Here is a 20,434-nt window from a genome sequence, read left to right on the forward strand (position 1 = left end):
TGGAGAGAATGTCTCACACGTTTTTATCATCTGCCCTGCCCCGTACTCCTCAGAACATAAGGATTCTTCCCTGATCACGAGCTCTATCTAGGGTTGCAGCTCTGTTACAGGAGTCTGGAGACCAACGTGAGTCATCATCAAAGTTCTTATCTTTGTTCCTCGGTTTTGTTTGAGGATATTCACTGTATTGGTAAAAGGTATGAAATATAATCAAAGCATGTGAACTGTATCCTGGTAACGATTATGGGATTAGTATGAAGTATTACTTTGATTAATACATACGTGAGAAGCTGATGATAGTTAATGACAGAGATCTTTTGTTGTGAGAATGATTCTAGTCACATAAGAGGGATAGCAAGGCCTTGTCTTTAATACTACAGTTTCAAAATTATAATTAGTGAATTACTGAATTAATCAATAAACAATATAGAACTAAATGGAGAGACAGTGGTGCTCCTTGGATCAGTGATGATAACTGCCAGGGTAGGAGTCCTGCGTGATGAAGGATGTGTGTGTGGAACCCCGAGGTCCAACAGAAAAGAAATGTGAGTTTTTTCCATGCAAAGAGTTCCTCACTTTATTGCTATCTGCTCTGATCCGTACTCCTCAGAATGGACCCACTTGAGCCGATGTAAACCTCTTCCGAGGCATGCGGTCTCCAGTTGCATCTATGTTGTTAGGAACATTGGAGACCAGGGTGAGTAATGTCAATGCTTGAGCTTAGGTGGTTTCTTTAAGGGTATTCCCTGTGTTATTCCAAATATTAAATACAGTCAAAGAAGGCAAAATACACCAGTGTTAAATACCAGATTGATATGGCACATTGAGTTGATGAATCCATTAATGTAAATCCTGAGGTCAGCTTTTGAAACAAAGAGTTAGTCTCTGGAAAAGTTTGGAGAGATAAAGGCTGTTAAGGGATCTTGTATTTATGTGTTTTTAATTCTGTCTATTTATGAATTTTGTGAAGCCATAAGCAAATGTTTATGAGAATAACAAGAAAGAGGCCTAATCGTGAACAGTGATGGTGAATGGTGGTGGATGAGCCACACATTCATTGGACAATGAATACTACGTGTCTGGATTCTGAGGTCCAGTATACTACGTAGTGTATTCTGTTTATTTAATCCTATAGACAGATGTTAGGTTTATGTCCAATATAGGAACTTGGCTGATAGCCTTTGATTTATTATTGTTAATGGACAAATTGTAGGACTATGAAAGAAATACAAATAATAAATAAGAAAGGGTGAAGCATTGTTCAACTATGAACATATGCGGGCAGGCATGAGATATTATTAACACAATTGAAAACACTGAAACTCATTAAGGAATAGATGGATTAGGAGTGTCACCTGTTTGACCAAGGATCATGTTAGCACAGGTAGTTAAGAGTCAGTTTTTTGTTGTGGATCTATTTCAAGTTTGCTGCTGTTTATTTTGTTAAGATGAAAGTATTTACACAAGGAATCATTATAAATTCCTAAGTGAGTGGGTAAAAAAATGTGGAAATATAGGATCAATGGGAATAAAAATGTAACTTTTTTTTTTTAATCAGTTATGCTTTGTTCTTCTCAGAACGGACACACTTGGCCTGATTCAAGTAGCACGACCCGGTGGCAGAGGGACCGATGTGCGTAAGAGTCGGAGTTCTTGTCTGGCTTTCAGTGAGTTTTTCTTTTTTGCAGGGTGTTCACTGTGTTTTTGAAAAGTGCCATATTGAATAAAGATGGTCAGCTGTAGCCCTGCGTATAAACGTTGAAATGATACGAAATGTAAAAACATAGCATATTTAAAGAAAGCGATATATAGACATGGAAAAATTTCTATGTACAGAATAGAGACTTCAGAGCTGTCTTTGGTGATAACTGGGTTTCAAAATAATTAGTGAATTAATGAATTAGCTAAGAAACACTGTAGAAATGAACGAATAGGGACAAACTGGATCAATGATGACCACTGATGGCATATGAGTCATCCATGATGAATATGTGTCTGGAACGCTGATGTCCAACACGGATGGATTCTGGTCCATTGCCCCTGTTTCGAGGGATCCTCTAGACACATGTCAGGAATACACAAGCAACTTCTTTTGGCCTTTACATTCACGCACTTCTATTTTTATAATTAGTTCAATTAAATCATCAATAAGCATATATATAAATAAAGATGAAGGTAATGGAACTTTGTCCAATTAATAAAATGTGTGGCTTGGCAAGAAATGCTATTACTACATATTGAAAACAAAGATCTATTATGAAAGGTACATACACATCTATTTTGTGACAATTAGATATTTGTAAGTAAGAGTTTCCTGTCAGGGACAAGATCAATATTGTTCATTCACTTCAGAAAAAATATAAAACATACATTATCCCAAATCACTACCTGCCTACATGACTGAATGAAAGATGGACACGGGGATGAATGAACACAAGGTCTCCATCTTTTATCATCATCTGCTTTGTCTTGTCCACCTGAGAATGGTCCCACTCGGCTGATTTAGACATTCCTCCATAGTCACGAGCCCTATGGATGCATCTGTGTGTGAAGAGCACAGAACAAAACGTGAGCAATCGTCAGAATTCTTTTCTTGGTTTTGTGGTTTAAAAAAAAATGTCTTCGCATTATTAAAAAGTGTGAAATATGATCAGTAATTTCCAAACCTGTTAAAAAGAAAAATGATATTAATAGGAAGCAGTATATTAATTCGGAAATTTTGAGGGCATTGAGGAAATCTATGTCTGCGTGAAGCAATTCTATACACAGATATTAGAGATATTCAAGGGTCTAGTTTCAAATTTTTGACCTCCTAGGTACTCATTATTATTATTATTTTAATGTTTAGTTTATTTTTGAGAGAGAGAGAGACAGAGCACGAGCAGGGGAGGGGCAGAGAGAGAGGGAGACACAGAATCCGAAGCAGGCTCCAGGCTGTGAGCCGTTGGCAAAGAGCCTGATGTGAGGCTCAAACCCACGAGCCGTGAGATCATGACCTGAGCTGAAGTCGGAAGCTCAACCGACTGAGCCACCCAGGTGCCCCTTATTTTATTATTAATAGTGAATTGAATTAATAAAAACACGTAGACATGATTGAAGATAATCAGGGATATCCCTGGATAAATGATAACAAGTGGAGGCATAGGAGTCTTGGATGATGAACCCTCCATGTCTGGAACTCTGAGGTCCAGCACAGAAGAAATCTAGTCCTTTCTCCCCATTTGAAGTGATCCTCTAGAGAGATGTCAGGCATATGCGAGGATCATGTTCCTGGCCTTTGTGTACATGAATATTTAAAAGTATTATTATAGGGGCGCCTGGGTGGCTCGGTCGTTTAAGTGTCCGACTTCGGCTCAGGTCATGATCTCACGGTCCGTGAGTTCGAGCCCCGCGTCGGGCTCTGTGCTGACAGCTCAGAGCCTGGAGCCTGTTTCAGATTCTGTGTCTTCCTCTCTCTCTGCCCCTCCCCTGTTCATGCTCTGTCTCTCTCTCTGTCTCAAAAATAAATAAATGTTAAAAAAAAATTAAAAGAAAAATAAAAGTATTATTATAAAAAATAAATGGTGGAAATATAGAGACCAAACTGGTGGTTGCCAGAGGGGAGGGGGCTAAGGAAAGGGGTTGAGGGGAAAGGGGAGAGGGAGGTACAGGCTTCCAGTTATGGAATGAATAAGTCCCAGGAGGTACAGTGTAGGAAACACAGGCAACGTACACAGTATTGTAATAGCATTGGATGGTGACTGGTGGTATCTCCCAGTGTGGTGAGCACAGTGTTACATATATAGAGTTGTAGAGAGTTATCGAATCACTATGTTGTACACCTGAAAGTAAAGTAACATTGCGTGTCAACTGTACTTCAGTAGAAAAAAAAATCGATAGTAGGATAAATAAAAATGTAAATGAGCAAATATAAAGAGGGTTGAATACAATTTACAGTTAAGATATATAATAAGGAAATATAATTGGAATGGAAAATAAAATGATCAAATATGTATATGTCTTGAGCGAGAATGACAAGACAGTGTTAATAGTTAGAGTCAGTTAGAACTTTGAGATTGAATTTATTAAGAGAAAAAGAAATATTACCACAAATTAATACATGCCCAAGTGACTATGCAAACAAATAGTGGAACCTATGAGTCAATGGAGAGAAAGTCTCGACATTTTAATCTGCTTGGACTGGATGCTGGAAGCGATTTCAGCATCTGCAGTCATCAAAATAGTCATGGTGCCTCTGTGTAAGGAAAGAGACCAAAGTGAGTAATGGCCAACGTTGTCATCTTGGATTTGGTCATTTGTTTAAGGGTATTTATGGTATTATTGACAAGTATTAAATTAATTTAAAAGTTTATGATGACCTATGATAAATAAGATATAAAACATTATGTTGATTTATAATGTACAGGAATGAGGTCTATTAATGAAAGAAGTATAGTCTGGGAAATGATTCTGTAAACTGATGGTAGGGATATTCAAGAATCTGTTCTTGTGTTTTTATGACATGTATTATTTTTATTATCATAAACAAATTCATAATTTAATTGATACAAATGTAGACATGAACAAAGAAAAATAGACTCAGGCAGGGATCAGTGAGGATGGCCGGAAGCATAGGAGTCAAGGATGATGAAAATATGTGTCTGGAACCCTGACTTCTCATGTGGAACATAATCACTCTCCTTCTTCTGCTGAAATTGGCTCTATGAAGAGATGTCAGGAATACATAAAGATTGTATTCTTGTACTGATTTCATAGACTTAGATTCGTTATTATTAATGGAATAATGATAGAACTATTAAAGAAAAGTAAGTGGAGAAAGTAAAGCCCGGTCCAGTTATGAATATATGTGGTGAGACAAAAGGTATCATTAATAATTTTAAAACCATTGATAATCATTAAGAAATTAATGGACGAGGGGCGCCTGGGTGGTGCAGTCGGTTAAGCATCCGACTTCAGCCAGGTCACGATCTCGCGGTCGGTGAGTTCGAGCCCCGCGTCGGGCTCTGGGCTGATGGCTCAGAGCCTGGAGCCTGTTTCTGATTCTGTGTCTCCCTCTCTCTCTGCCCCTCCCCTGTTCATGCTCTGTCTCTCTCTGTCCCAAAAAATAAATAAATGTTGAAAAAAAAAATTAAAAAAAAAAAAGAAATTAATGGACCAAATGGCTAAAGATCATATAGACACTGATGAGGAAGACTGAATTTTGTTTTTCTGGGTCAATATTTAGATTGAGTTTTTCCTTTGTAAAGATAAAAATACACATTAAGAAGAAGTAATAAATACCTAATTAATAAAACTCAGAAAGCAAGGATCAATGGTGATTAGGTCTCATTTTTTTTTTTTTTTTTTTTTTTTTACCATTACTCTGTTCTGTATTCCTCAGAACGATGCACTTGAGCTGAGTTAGCATCTTCCATGGTCAAGAGCTCTATGGTTGCCTCTCTATAATAGGACGGAAATTAATGTAAGTAACGGTTGAGGTTATTTTCTTGGTTTCAGTATACTACTTTAAGGTTATTTGTATAAAAGTGCAAAGAATTTTTAAAGAACATAAGTATATAATTGTGTAAGTATGGGATACAGTTACAGTAATAAATATGGGATATAGTTAACATTATTTTGATTTATGTATATAAGAAAAACAGATAATAATGAGAAATATGGATGTGAGACTAGTTCTGTATATAGACTACGGACACAAAGACTCTTCTTGGGTTTTTATGAATGATAGCACTTAAAATTGTTATTAGTGAAATAATTCTATAATCAATAAACCCATAGAAATGAATGAAGAAAATAAGGGACAATATTGGATCGATGATGACCAGTGATGGCGTATGAGTCATATATGATGAATACGTGTCTGGAACTCTGAGGTCCCATATGAAAGAAACCTAGTTCAGTACCTCTATTTGAATCAACCCTTCAAACTGGACATCAGGAATGTGCAAAGAAAAATCGCATCATTATGATTTGGAATTGACAGCAAATGGACCATTTTGTCAAGTGTGTTTTGTCTCTGATGCAAAGGTAGTAATAGAACATTATAAGTTACAGTCAGTTGTTGTGTGAGTCACTTTCACATTTGACATTTGATTTATTAAGAAGAAATATATTAACATAGTAAATACCTGAACGACGACATAAATGAATGGTATAACCTATGAATCAATGGATAAACATCTTGATTTTTTGTCATCTGCTCGCTCTTTGCTCTCAGAATGGACACCCTTGAGCTGATTTAAGGATTAACCCACAGTCATCATGTTTATGTTGGCATCTCCCTGTTAGGAGCATGGAGATCAATGTGAGTAAGAGTCAAAATTCTTCTCTTGGTTTAAGCGGTACAAAGAAGGCCAACCATGCCAATGTGCAGTATTGGATTGATATGAAACATTAAAATGATCAATCCCTAAAGAAACAAACACTAAGTTCAGTTAATCAAAAGGATTTAGTCTATTTATATATGATATTATTGATAAATGTTAGGGATATTGAAGGATCTTCTTTTTTGGTGTGATGTATGCGTATTTCTTTATTAATGAATTAGTCAATAAAGAAGCACAGATGAGAGTGGACAGAAAGACAGCCAATCATGGACCAGTGATGATGACTGTTGGTGTATGACTCATGGATGATGAATAATCAGTGTGGAACACTGAGGGCCAACCCGAAAGGAACCTAGTCTATTCCCCATATTTCCAGTCATACTATAGGCAGAGGTCTAGAGGCAGGGCTATAATCTTTTTCTTGGTCTTTGTGTTCATGAATTATAAAACTGTACGAAAGAATCAATGGCAGAATAAATTAGCAAATGTATAAATGAATAAAGGTGAAGAGGATGAAGCATTGTTCATTACTAAAATATATAGTCAGGGAAATGAATATTAATATTCACTGGAATGGGTAATAAATGGGCCAAGTGTATTACATATTTGAGTAATTGTGACATGGATGGTGATAGGTAGTAGTCGGCATCACCCTGAGTCAGTTGTAAGTTTGAGGTTTGTTGTATTGAGAGGAAAATAAATATTACCACAAATTAATAAACGCTTAAATGACTAAGGACATGAAAGATGAAAATTGTGGGTCGGTGGGGACAGTGTCTCATTTTGTAAAAATCATTGTGTCTTCTTGGTACTCTTCAGAATGGACGCACTGATCTGATTTTAGCTTCTGCCGTGCTTAAAATTGTGTTGTCTCTGTCAGGAGAGAGAACAAAGTGAGTAATAGTCAAAGATCTTAGCTTGGTTTTAATCATTTGTTTAAGAGTGTTTCCGGCATTGTTAAAAAGCATTAAACATCATAAAAAAGTTATCCAAGGCACAATAACAGATTTAATAGGAAACATTCTTACTGTTGATTAATCAAAGAGATGGAAAAAATATGGTGTATATGGGAAAGGATTCTATAGAACAGCATTAAGGATATTCAAGGATCTCGTGCTCATGTTTTCTTGAATAATGTCTCTGAATTAATGATTTAATTGAGGACAAATGTAAAACAAATGAAGCGAGTGAGGATCTAGAAGGGACCAGTAATGATGACTGGTGGTGTACCTAGTCTGTTTCCTGTTTGAAATGATCCATTGGACAGATGTCAAGAATATACAGATACCAGGTTCTTATTTTAGGTTCACAAATTTCGATTTACTATTACTAATGAATCCATGATAGAACCATTAAACAAATATAAATATATAAGTAAAGAAGAGGATGAAGTGATTTTCCATTATAAACATATGTAGTGAGGCAAAAAATATTATTAATAAAAATTGAAAACACTGATGTTCATAAAGAAATAGATGGATTAAGAACGTCGTCTCTCATTTAAGATCATGTTGGGGCGCCTGGGTGGCTCAGTCGGTTGAGCAACCGACTTCGGCTCAGGTCATGATCTCACGGTTTGTGAGTTTGAGCCCCGCGTCGGGCCCTGTGCTGACAGCTCAGAGCCTGGAGCCTGCTTCGGATTCTGTATCTCCCTCTTTCTCTGCCCCTCCCCCACTCATGCTTTGTCTCTCTCTGTCTTGGAAATAAATAAACATAAAAAATAATTTAAAAAAAAGATCATGTAGACACTGTTTAGTAGGAGTCAATTTTCTTGTTCTCGATCATATCCAAGGTAGAGATGATTCCTCTTGTTAAGAGAAAAAACATATTTATGAAAAATTAATAAATGTATCAATGAGTAACTGAAATGCAGAACTCAAGGGTCAGTAGAGATAAGATCTGTTTTGTTTTTTGTTCTTTTGTTGTTAACTAATCACCTGTTCTGCTCTGTACTCTTTAGAATGGACACACCTGAGCTGATTTAACATCTTTCATGGTCACGAGCTCTATGGTTGCATATGTGTGTTAGGAGCATGGAGACCAGTGTGAGTAATAGTCAAAGTTTCTTGATTTGGGTGGTTTGTTTAAGAGTAGTCACCATATTATTAAGAAAACTGTATAGTAGACTGTAGAGTAGTCATAAGTGTGATATTGAGGTGGTGCCTTATATTGATTATTGCACGTACATAAAACTGAAGTTAATTACTGAAAGAGATTGATGTAAGAAGGATTTTCTATACAGAGTTGGGACGTAAAAACTCTTCTTGGGCTTTTGTGAATCGTAATGATTAGAAACTATTATTAGTGAAGTAATGACTAGTGAATAAATAGAAATAAATGAAGAAAAAGAGGGGCAATATTGGATCGATGATGACCACTGGTGGCGTATGAGTCATATGTGATGAATACGTGTCTGGAACTCTGAGGTCCAATAGAAGAGAAATCTAGTCCGTTCCTTTTGTTGAAAAGGATTTTACACACAGATGTCAGGAATACACAAAGATTTTTTTTTTGGGGGGGGGTCTCTGTGCTCATGATTTTTCATTCCATTATGTTAATTGGATAAGTGAGTTGAAAGAAAAAAGAGAGAAAGAAAGAAAGAAAGAAAGAAAGAAAGAAAGAAAGAAAGAAGACAGGTAAATGAAGTGAAGCAGTGTCTAATTATAAAAATACGTGATCAAACAAGAAATGCTTATTAATATATCTTGAAAACCCTGAAGTCCAATGAGAAAGGAGGTGCCTATGACTGTTACCTCTTGGGTTAGGGATAATATAGACAGTATAAGTTATAGACAATGTTTATGTTCTGGGTCTGTGGCGAGCTCAAAAGTGGTTTCTTAAGAGAAAATGAAAGACATATACTTTGAATTAATGATTGCATAAATGACCGTCTGAACTAAAGATGAAAAGCAAGCAACAATGGAGAGAAGGTATAATTTTTGTATCACCTGTTCTGATCTGTACTCCTCAGAATGGACTCGCTTGAACTGATGTAAGCATCTTCCATGGTCCTGAGCTCCTGGTTGCATCTATTTATTAGGAGCATAGAGACCAGTGTGAGTAATAAAGTTCTTGTCTTGGTTTGGGCTTTTTGTTTGTTTGTTTGTTTGTTTGTTTGTTTAAGAGTGTTCACTGTGTAACAAAGTTGGAAATAAAATCAGATAAGGCCACCTGTAGCCTAGTGATAAACCCAGGATAGATGGGAAGCATTGTATCGATGGATGCATATATGAAAAACTGAAGATATTAATGAAAGACATATACTGATATATGAGAATGATTCTATATACAGGTTAAGGATACTAGAGCTCTTTCTCAGTGTTTTGGGAGTCATGGTGTTTAAAAGTACAATTAGTGAGTTAAGGAATTAATCAATAATTATTGTAGAAATGAAAGAAGAGGACGTGGGCTAATCTTGGATCAATGATGGCGACCAGTGGCATATGAGTCATATACCATGAATATTATGTGTCTGGAACTCTGAGGTCCAACACAAAAGAAATATGGTCCATTTTCTCCTTTTGAAATAATTCTATAAACAGATGTCAGGAGTATGCAAGGATTTTGTCTTGATCTTTGTGTTCATGCATTTTCAAACTATTATTATAACTGGACCAAAAGAAAACACATAAAAAATGTATACAGATGAATAAGGTTAAGCATTATCCAATTATAAAAAATGTATGGTAAGGCAAGAAATATTGTTGATATATATTCAAAACACTGATATTCACTAGGAAATAAATGGCATAAGGGTGTTACATTTTAGGGATGGTACGGGTGGTGTTACTGATAGTCAGTGTTCTGTGTCAGTGACAAGACTGATATTGTTTACTTAAGTGAAGGTAAAATGTTATCCCAAATAACTGCCCCAAATGATTGACTAAATAAAAATTCAAGAACCAATGCAGATAATGTCTCAACCTATTTTATTACCGCCCCTGCTCTGCACTCCTTAGAATGAATACCCTCAAGCTGATGTAAGCATCTTCCACGGCCATGAACTCCATAGTTACATCTCTGCATTAGGAGCATGGAGATCAATGTAAGTCGTAGTCAAGGTTGTTGTCTTGGTTTCAGTCTTTTTTTTTAAGGCATTCAGGCATTCGCTGTATCATTTTAAAAATACGAAGTATAATTTTGGAAGATTAACCATGACCCCGTTACAAGTAGGGGGTTGATATGAAGCATTGTTTTGGTTAATCCTTATATGCAACACTGAAATAAACCAATGAAAGAGATGTATTTCCGTGAGTAATAATTCTATAGACAGATATTTAAGGATCGTACTGTCATATTTTATGACTTCAGGTATTCATTATTATTAGTGGCTTGATGAATTAATAAAATTCATGTAGACCCAAATTACAATGAGGGCCAAGTCTGGATCAATGATGACTACTGGTGGCGGTATGAGTCATGGATGATGACTATTCCATGTCTGGAACTCTGAGGTCCAACACTAATACAACAGAAATCTAGTTTATACTATTCTATACTATGTGAGAGATACGTAAGAATCTTTTGCTTCTAATTTTATGGCTCATGGATTATGATTGTATCAATATAAAAGAATCAATGGAGGGCTCAATCAAGATGTTTAAATGATTAACCATGAAAGAGTGAGGCGTATTCCAAAGTATGAGAAGACGTAGTAAGGAAAGCAATACTATTAATATAGTCTGGAATGGATAATAAAGAGAAACGTAAGCAAAAACACCATAAATGAGTAAATATGAAATGCCTGAGGGAATGAAAGCAGAATACAAAGGACCAATGGATAGAAGATCTCAAACTTGATTTTCCACTTGTTCTTATACTCCTCAGAATGGGCACGGCCATGCCAATTTTGGCATTCTGTCATGGCCCTGAACTCAGTGGTGTCTTTGGAGAACGGAGACCCTTGTGTGTGAGTAACAGTCGAACTTTTTGTCTTGGTTTGGGCAATTTTTAAGAGTGGTCAATGCATTTTTAAGAAGTAGGAAATAGAATCAAAGGCCAAATATGACCCAGTAATAAACATGGGACTGGTACAAAACATTAGGTTGAGATGTCCATACGTGAAACACAGAGGCTGATTTCAGAAACAGATCTAATGTCTGTGGGAAATGATTCCATAGATAGCTATTAGGGATATCGAGGCTCTTATTCTGGGTGTTTTGGATTCATGTATATTTCTTCATGAGTAAGTAGTGAGTTAATGAATAAGTCAATAGACAAAATATAAAGGAATAGAAGGAATAAGTCAATAGACAAAATATAAAGGTTCACAAGCTTGGGCCATTGATGGTGCCTGGTGGTGTAAGAGTCAAGGATGACGAATGATACATGTCTGGACCCCTGTATGGAAGGTGTTGAATCAATACATTGTACACCTGAAACTGATATTACACTGTATGTTAATTAATCGGAATTGAAATAAAAACTTAAAAAAAATAAAATAGTTCATATTCATTTCCCCCTTTTTTTCCATCTACGGTACTTTACGGAATGGATACACGTAAGCCGATAATCATTCTGTAATGATCAGGACCTTGATGGTTCAATGTGAGTAATACTCTAAATTCTTGTTTTTGTGTATACAAACAATGGGGGTTGTCTGTATAGGGTATTCAGAGTTGTCTGCGTGATTGAAAAGTATGGAATATAACTTGTGGGGATGAGCCCTGGGTGTTATATGTAGGGGATGATCGCTGGAATTTACTCCTGAAATCATTATTGCCCTATACGCTAACTAACATGGATGTAAATAAATAAATAAATAAATAAATAAATAAATAAATAGTATGGAATATAATCAAAGAAAGCCACATGAGGACCAGCGATGAGATTGTGTCACAAACCAAGGTTCATGATATATCTGATTTAGCACAACACATCCTTTTAAAAAAGGAGTTCTAATCTTTTACCTCTGAAGGTGTGGGACCCAGAGTAAACTGCCTGCCACTCCTAGTTCTTTTTCTTTTTTTAGTTTACTTGTTTATTTTGAGAGAGAGAGAGAGAGAGAGAGAGTCAGAGAGGCAGAATCCCAAACAGGCTCTGTACTGACAGGACATGGGGTTTGAACTCACAAACCGTGAGATCATGACCTGAGCAGAATATCAAGAGTCGGACGCTTAACCAACTGAGCCACCCAGGCGGCCCAAAATAGATGTAAATAACTTCTAGAAAGTCGTGCGTAGGCCAGTAATGTGAATATGTTATGAACCACAGTTTGGATAATTAATCCAAATTAGCGCAAATGAAGGACAAGTAAAGAACTTTGCTTTTTTCATTCATTTCAAAACTCAAAGTCTCATTTTATGTTTGTTCCACTGATTTTTTTTATTTAGTTAGTCCCACTGATGATTTAAACATTTCCCTCTTGATAAAGATCTAGGCTGATACTCATTTCGAGAGTCGGTATTCTAGTTGTTGAGCAGGTTGGTGGGTTCATGGTTGGCCTCTGTAACACCTAACAATGGTTCAGTGTAATCTCTAAAAGTTAAATGCTGAAGGATTGCACCCGCACCAATGATGTGAATGGAATACATCTGAATAAAAATTATGATCAATCATTTTTTGAACCACTGAGGTTCAGCACTCACAAAGCGAACTAGTGTAGGACTTTTGGGGAGTGGTCTCAGGAAAGGTCAAGAATCTAGTTGAGAAAGGTTCATGGATTTGACTTTATATTATTAGTGAATAAATGAATGTATCAATAAGCAAATATACTCAAAGGTAAAGAAAATTAGGTCAAAACATGGACCAATTTAGAGGATGTGTTATAAAACGGGAAATATTCTGTATTCAGTTCTGAAATACTTTGGTCAAGTAAGAAAAAAAAAAACCATAGATTAAGGTTGTTACCACTTTGTGTAAGAAGCCACTAGGTAGAGGGAGTTTATGAGTCGATGTTCTGCTGTCTATTTGCAGTGGGTTTCTATGTGTTTGTTTCGTGAAGGAAAAAAAAAAAAGTTGAAATGAAAGAAATGGCTAACTGAATGAGTGAGTGCCAAGAATGAACCAATGATGACTATATTTTATTCTTTATTACATCTGCTTTGTGCCGAGAATGGCCACACATTGGCTGCTTTTGTCATTACACTTAATGGTGAGGATCCTGACTGTTACTGATGTGGCCAAAGAAAGCATAGATTAGGGTAAGTAGCAGATTAAGTTTTTATTCTTGGCTTGGTCATTTTGTTCATGGATGATGACATATTATTTTCAAAAGAATAAATGGCTTCATGCAACCATAACATGAAATCAAAGAAGACCTTGTATGGACTGATGATAAGAATTTGTCCTGACAAGGTCGTGCTTTATTCATTTTGCAAAAATAAAAAAACAAAAACAAAAACAGATTTCCATTCAAAAAATAGATTGCTCCCTCTCAGCTTAAGAAGATTATAGACACATTCTAGTCATAGTCAAAGGTCTTGTCTTTGGATTGGTTGTGTTTTCCTTGTTTATTTTATTTTATTTTATTTTATTTTATTTTATTTTATTTTATTTTTATTTTATTTTATTTCATTTCATTTTATTTATTTTGTTTAATTTTATATATTTTATTTAATTTTATTTTATTTCATTTCATTTTATTTATTTTGTTTAATTTTATATATTTTATTTAATTTTATTTTATTTCATTTTATTTTATTTTATTTTTATTTCATTTCATTTATTTTCATTTCATTTTATTAAAATAACCCATAATTAAGCAAATTAAATGTAAATATGCTAGTGAAATCACAACGGTCACTCTTGACGAATGATGTCAGGATTCCCAACACCAAGATTTGTTTCACTTGGGTCGGTTATTTCAGCACTCTGCTTTAGGAGCCCATAGAGAAACTTGCTTGTAAAAAATTCCCCCTCTTGTTTGGAAATAAATTCTGTGCTGTTGACTTTTCCTTTGAAAAGGAGTAACCGACTAAATTAATAAACAAGGAAAAATCCATATGTAAAGAAAATTAGAGTGGCAAAGCGTGTCCCAATGCTAGAATTTTATGAAACAAGAACTGGGATCAGCCCCATTTGGCTTCTCTGAGACCCAAGTAATGGAAAAGATTTACTCTTCCCCTCTGTGTATAATGAGGACAGATACAGTTGTTAAAATATTCATTACTTTCATTCTTGTACTTTGGTGGGTCCCTGGATGTTAGTGTTATTGTTGTGGCTGCTGTAGTTGTTTAGTAAACTGGTGTTTGAAAATCTGAATTGAAGGAGGCAGAATCCTGGACCAGTGATGAAAATGTGATTTGAAAGAAGGATTAAGGTCATTGCAGTTTTGCACCACTGACATTCATGAAATAAAGCATTTACCTTTTTTATCTTTGTTTTAGCAGCATGTAGTATGTGGTACTAACTCTGCCTGTTGTACTGAAATCATTGAGATATTTTTTCTACTTCCCTAGATTATTTCTTTTCTCTATCTCACAAATACTTATCACCTCATGTATGTGGAGGTGGTGGCGGGAATTTCTATCCTATTAAAAAAAATTTTTTTTTTAATTTTTTTTTCAACATTTATTTATCTTTGGGACAGAGAGAGACAGAGCATGAACGGGGGAGGGGCAGAGAGAGAGGGAGACACAGAATCGGAAACAGGCTCCAGGCTCTGAGCCATCAGCCCAGAGCCTGACGCGGGGCTCGAACTCACGGACCGCGAGATCGTGACCTGGCTGAAGTCGGACGCTTAACCGACCGCGCCACCCAGGCGCCCCTAAAAAAATTTTTTAACACTTGTTTATTTTTGAGAGAGAGACAGAGAACGAGGTGGGGAGGGGCAGAGAGAGAGGGAGACACGGAATCCAAAGCAGGCTCCAGGCTCAGAGCTGTCAGCACAGAGCCTGACTTGGGGTTCGAACCCACAAACCGTGAGATCATGACCTGAGCTGAAGTCGGACACCTAACCGACTGAGCCACCCAGGCGCCCCAAGAATTCCCTATTCTAAAATGTTTTGGGACTTAGTGTCTAAGACAGTGCTAAAATAACTTATGAGGTATTAATTTCAGCTCAACCTTGACCCAAATCCATGTGAGTCTGTGTGTTGGTCGTGGCATTTGTATCTGAATCCGGTCTAGTTCCAGCTGTCACGTAGCCCTTTGGGACTAGGTAGAGACCAACTTATAAATGCAACAATTCAATATAATGGGCAAGGACTTTCCAGAAGCACAGAAGGTGGGCCCTTGGCTCAATCTTAAGTATCAGATGCTTTACAAAGGAGATGACGCTTGAGCCAATGACAATCTCGCTAGGCTGTAAGCTCCGTGAAGTTAGGGGTCGTAACCCCCTTGTCCTCTGCACTGCCCATTATGCCTAGCTCACAGAGCACGAGTAATAGTCCTTTGTGGAATGACAAATTGCATAAATGGTGAATGACTGGATGAAGCAGTGAGTTAGTGAATGAAGGAGTCTTTGAGTAAACAAAGGAAAACATATTGATGAAAATGTTGAGTATGCACACGTGTTAACAAATTGATAATGAGTTGACACGTCCACTTAACCGAATGCATACGTGCGTACATGTATGATGAATTAATTATCGAATCAATGAGTGGATGAGATGATGTGTAAGGAAGAATGTCAAAAGGAGAATGAGTGATGAATAAATAAGTCAGTGGGTGAATGAATGAAAGACTAGTAGCTCAAGGAGTCAACAAGTGAAAGATGGGTGCACAAATAGACGAAAGAATAGGTAAGTGAGTCCCTGAATGAGTTTGCGAATTGAGTTTCAATGAGAATTAAAAGTTAATTAGTGATGAGGGAATGAATGAACCAGCGAGTCACTGAGTGAATGAGGAGCCAAATGCATTAATTGATTAATAAGCCAAAAACTGAGTGAGTGAAGAAATGAACAAATTGATGAAAGAAGGAAAAAGTGGGAGAATTTAACAAATTAATAGATAAATAAGTCCATGAATGAGACAAGTTAATGAGCAGACGAATAAGCCAGTGGATGGAGGGATGCATATAGTAGAGTGAGTGAATAAAATAACGAATTAGTGAGTGAGTAAACGAGTCAATGAATGGGAGTGCAGTCCAAGAACAGCTTAACTGCTCTGAATGAATGAGCGAATAAACAAATGGGTCAGTAAATGGGTGAGTGAGTCAGTGATCCGTGTGTGAGGCAATGAGTGAATGAAGTCACACTGGGATCCCGTCCCTGACCACTCGGGAGAGAGCTAGCCACACCCCAACCTCACGCCACTTTGTAAATAGCTCCACCGGAGCACCCATTCTACTCTATCATGGGTTTTGTTTACGTGTTATCGCTAAGCCCATGTGCCCTGCGAGAGCCAGGAATCGGGTCAGATTCCACTCTGCATCCCAGCGCCTGCCCAGCCCCGAGCCTGGGAGGCGCCCAGTCAATTATTGCCGAACGAATTAATGAATAACTAAAAATACATGTGCTTTTGTGGAACCAGGCTGGCCCTTCTCAGAACGGTCTGGGAACCGTCCCGCGGGGAGGTGTGCTGTGTCAGATGGCCTGCGGTGTTCTCCGACGCAGGTCCAGATTCTCCCTTGAGGCCAGCTTCTAGTGTTCGGTGCCAGACAGACAGGATACTGGCAGTTCTGACTGCCCTGGACACTGGCCCATCCTTGGGCAACATTGGCTTGGCATGGTGGAGTGGAAGCCCTGGGTCTTCCCGAAAGTTGCCCTTGCCTCTGCCAAGACAGGAGGTCAAAAATAACCTGGTCTTGTTTTTATGCCTCCAGCAAGTGGGCCTGCTCTTTGCCTTTGCAAGGAAACCGAGTTCCTCTTGTGGTTGTTGTGGGTTAGACGTGAAGGGCCTCTGGACCTCGAGCCTCAGCTCCATGTCTTCCACGAAGATAACAATTGTTACGGGAATTAACCTTGTCTAGCAAGAGCGTGTTAGAAGGCCCATACTGTGGGCCCTGGGAGGGAATAAATGTTTCGAAACTTACCCAAAGTAGCTGTAATTGATGGTTTCAATTGCACTTCTTTAGAAAGTTCCCAAATGACACCCACGTAATACGCAGATTCCCCTGTCCAAGAAGAATGGCGAGTTCGACGAAGTTCTAGAACAATGCCAGTTTGGATGGGATGGGTCCAGACTATGCACCTTTAAGACAGCATAACATGCCGTTCTGCCAGGGACAGATTGACGAGAAAAGTAAGTTGGCAACATCTTTGCCCTCTGTGGGTATTTGCCCAAGACCGCCCCCCCCTCCACTGCCCCCTCCCTATATTGCATCATTCCTCCCTCCTGCAATTATGTGTTATACTTTTATACCCACTCTATGGCTGACACTGACCACTCCCCCTCTTCTCCTGTCTTGCCTGTTCCTGACCCTGGATTCCATCTCTCACTCCTGGTTTCATGTCCTTCCTTTGGACTTGGCGATGTAACGGTCATTTGGCTTGGAATATAGCCTTCTCCTTCCTGAAGATTGGATTTCAGCTCAAATCATTGGCCTTTCTCCTTCGGACTGAATCAGGTAGACCCCCGTCTCCCTTCTTAATAGTGGACATCTGGGACCCTAATTTTGAGTCTTCTGGGTTGGCTGTCTTCCATCTGGGCAACCTCCAGCCCCTCCGGGCCTCCTGAATGCTGAGGGCGGGCGGCAGGATGAGCATCAGTGGCCTTCGTCTAGAACCTAATGTGTGACTGGAAAGTGTATGGACGCAGGACGTGGGACTTAGGTTCTCACATTCCCCAGGATTGTTGGGTAAATGAGGTGCTTGGACTTCATAGCGTTCAACAGCTTCTAGTTGATTCTAATCTGTGCTTTCCGTGGTTGCTCAGCTTTGTGCCATGCCCAACACACCTGTCACCTGCCTTGCACTCACATACCCCCTTGTCTTCCTTCCTGGCTCCTCACCTCCCGTGGTCCAGATTCGTCCTGTCGTGCTCACGTATCCATCCTCCACACCCCGCCGACAGAGCCCTTGTTATGGTGTTAGTTATGACCTACTGGTTTCTCCCAAAGGGAATGAACTCCTTGGTGTCAGGTAACCCACCAGAAGGTCTAGGCTTCAGTAAATGTTTGGTGAACTACTCGTCCATTCTTTCATTTATTCAGAAGAAGATTGGGCTCTTTCTGTGGCACCAGAGGTTGGGTATAAGCAGCAAGAGGCAGGCATATCCTATCTCTGCCCTCATGGAGCTTCAAGTCTTGAGTGGGAGATAGATTTCGAACAAATTTTCACTGTGGAATTACGTAATCACCCTCGCGACGAGCTCTATGAAGCCCGGGTGCCGTGGGCTTTGCTGACCTGCCACCTGGGCTGGTCTGGCCCTTATGACAAGCCCCCTCTGCTTTGGGGGGGACACTCTGGAAGGACAAGGCCATGGCCACGGTCAGAGCTGGCAGATGGCTGTGGGTCCCTGCGGGCAGGTCCTCGGACATTGTTGGAGGAAAGAGGGATGGGTGGACCTTGGGGTTTGTGCAGCGGCCCTTTGGTTATTACCTGGGCAGAGGCGACCGGCCAAACATTGCAGTCACTCGGGCCGCGTGCTTGTTAAGGAAGGCTCTGCTGAGGCTCGGGGTTGGAGCCACCCCGTCAACTTCCAGGTGGTTCTTCTCGATGTACTGCCAGATGACAAACTGGGGGTACACTGGAACATGTGTTGGCCTTGTCTCCCTCCACCACATTCCATTCTGAGTGTCTTCAAACGGCTGCCCAAGAAACCACCGTGGGGGGAGCATCACTGTGATGTTCTGCAGCGAACCTTGCAGTCCACACGCCTTGTTCCAGTCGCCTTCACCGATGCCACCCTCCCTCGGCCTCCAGCTTTGGTCCTGCCCCTTCGTCTGTCTCCAGAGAACCCAGGAGGCTACCTCTCTCGTGCCGGCACCACGAAAGTCCAGACTTCCCTCATGTTGGCCTGGATCAGCCTCTGGGTTGGTCTTTTTGCCCTTCCTTCAGTTTGTTCTCCGTGCTGCAGTCAATACAATCTTTCTAGATTTTTCTAGAATGCATGAGAAAGAGTCCCATGCTCCCTAAAGCCCTTTTGTGAGTTTTGGAAGCCCCAGGGGGAAGCCCAAGCTCCTTGCTTCTCACTCACGGTCTTTGTGACTTGGCCTCTTGCCCTGGCTCCCACCTTGGCCTGGCCCTATGTGTCACCCGGCAGACCCTCCCAGACTCTGTGTCTGTGTCTCTGTGCCTTTACACATGCTCCTGTTCTGACCCTGTCCTCACTGCTCAATAGCCGGGCAGCCTGCCTCCCCCTGGTGGGTTGAGTCACCCCACATTTGGAACTGTTGCATGACCATGAACTTGACCTCCATTCAGAAACGTCTTCTGTGCTTGATTTAGGTGTCTGGCTTTCCAGCCCGGCTGTGCTCGGTCTGGGGTATCTCGGACCACCCCCCACCCCCATAGAACCTGTGCAGAGTGGTGGGTCCATCCGTCAGAAAGCTGGTTGAATGAGACACTGAATGAACACACAAAAGAATGACTGGGAGGTCATTCTGGGGGGCAGATCCTATCCCCGGAAGAGAACCGGGGTCCTTGGCACTGGGGAGTAACACCTCCTCATGACTGAGGCCTGTACCCCTCCTCCAGCCAATTCCATTTTCCTTTTTGCCTGCGACTCATTAGGAGATATGTAACCTTAATCCTTGAAATTGCCTGGGACGGAGCGTGTTTTCACTCAAGGACATGAACATGGGGATTTTATTCCTTCTTAAATAAATCTCACTCCCCCAGGAAGTTTGGACAGGATGTGGGCAATCAGACCAGGGCTTGAAACTGAACATTTTGCAAAAGACCCGTTTCAAAATTTGAAACCCTGTGGCCACTGGCCAGAGCTGAGTCTGGTTGGCGGGGGTCGCTGGGGCCTCCGCGCAAAGAAGGGAAGCAGAGATTGAAAACAAACCTTCAGCTGTCACTGAGCAGGCTGATGGTTTTGCAAGGCAGAATTCTGCGGTTCGGTTTTGCTTGTCTGTGAAACTGGAGTGAGCTCGATCACCCCCATCAGCCTTCCTCCAAGCTCTGTGCGGAGGCCTCAGACCCTCCCGGAGCCAGCGTGGAGTCTGACTTCATCCCGACATGGATAGGACAAGCGTGTAGCACTAGCTGGGGCTGCATGCTTAGGGGCGGGCCCAGCTTAGGGCTCGCCCTTCCCCTGGGGGGTGCCCCCAGAGCCTGGGG

At 39.8% G+C, this 20,434-nt stretch overlaps 1 long non-coding RNA gene and 9 other non-coding genes across 11 annotated transcripts in view; all 10 read left to right on the forward strand.

Moving 5' to 3' along the window:
* The window catches only part of LOC111560921, a 52,142-nt gene that overhangs the window by 15,938 nt on the left and 15,770 nt on the right, over positions 1-20,434 (forward strand). The window contains exons 9-20 of one of the 2 annotated variants that reach the window (XR_006599994.1): positions 54-126; positions 611-697; positions 1,579-1,667; positions 5,381-5,461; positions 6,218-6,304; positions 7,146-7,219; positions 8,287-8,371; positions 9,298-9,382; positions 10,286-10,371; positions 11,154-13,468; positions 17,284-17,450; positions 17,710-17,775. This is a non-coding gene — a long non-coding RNA (uncharacterized LOC111560921). Of the gene's footprint in view, positions 1-53; positions 127-610; positions 698-1,578; positions 1,668-5,380; positions 5,462-6,217; positions 6,305-7,145; positions 7,220-8,286; positions 8,372-9,297; positions 9,383-10,285; positions 10,372-11,153; positions 13,469-17,283; positions 17,776-20,434 lie in introns of both variants that reach the window. The other variant, XR_006599995.1, reaches the window with a different exon arrangement.
* Positions 459-533, forward strand: LOC111561198. The gene has a single exon (XR_002743556.1). It is a non-coding gene; the product is annotated as a small nucleolar RNA SNORD113/SNORD114 family (small nucleolar RNA).
* LOC111561171 lies at positions 1,943-2,014 on the forward strand. The gene has a single exon (XR_002743532.1). It is a non-coding gene; the product is annotated as a small nucleolar RNA SNORD113/SNORD114 family (small nucleolar RNA).
* Positions 3,117-3,191, forward strand: LOC111561180. The gene has a single exon (XR_002743540.1). It is a non-coding gene; the product is annotated as a small nucleolar RNA SNORD113/SNORD114 family (small nucleolar RNA).
* On the forward strand, positions 4,586-4,659 carry LOC111561208. The gene has a single exon (XR_002743565.1). It is a non-coding gene; the product is annotated as a small nucleolar RNA SNORD113/SNORD114 family (small nucleolar RNA).
* Positions 5,808-5,879, forward strand: LOC111561164. The gene has a single exon (XR_002743525.1). It is a non-coding gene; the product is annotated as a small nucleolar RNA SNORD113/SNORD114 family (small nucleolar RNA).
* Positions 6,594-6,666, forward strand: LOC111561186. The gene has a single exon (XR_002743545.1). It is a non-coding gene; the product is annotated as a small nucleolar RNA SNORD113/SNORD114 family (small nucleolar RNA).
* On the forward strand, positions 8,687-8,758 carry LOC111561155. The gene has a single exon (XR_002743516.1). It is a non-coding gene; the product is annotated as a small nucleolar RNA SNORD113/SNORD114 family (small nucleolar RNA).
* LOC111561167 lies at positions 9,743-9,817 on the forward strand. Its single transcript, XR_002743528.1, has one exon. It is a non-coding gene; the product is annotated as a small nucleolar RNA SNORD113/SNORD114 family (small nucleolar RNA).
* On the forward strand, positions 10,711-10,786 carry LOC111561159. The gene has a single exon (XR_002743520.1). It is a non-coding gene; the product is annotated as a small nucleolar RNA SNORD113/SNORD114 family (small nucleolar RNA).

The sequence above is a fragment of the Felis catus genome, chromosome B3 (assembly GCF_018350175.1).
Source record: "Felis catus isolate Fca126 chromosome B3, F.catus_Fca126_mat1.0, whole genome shotgun sequence".
In the NCBI taxonomy this organism is placed as follows: domain Eukaryota; kingdom Metazoa; phylum Chordata; class Mammalia; order Carnivora; family Felidae; genus Felis; species Felis catus.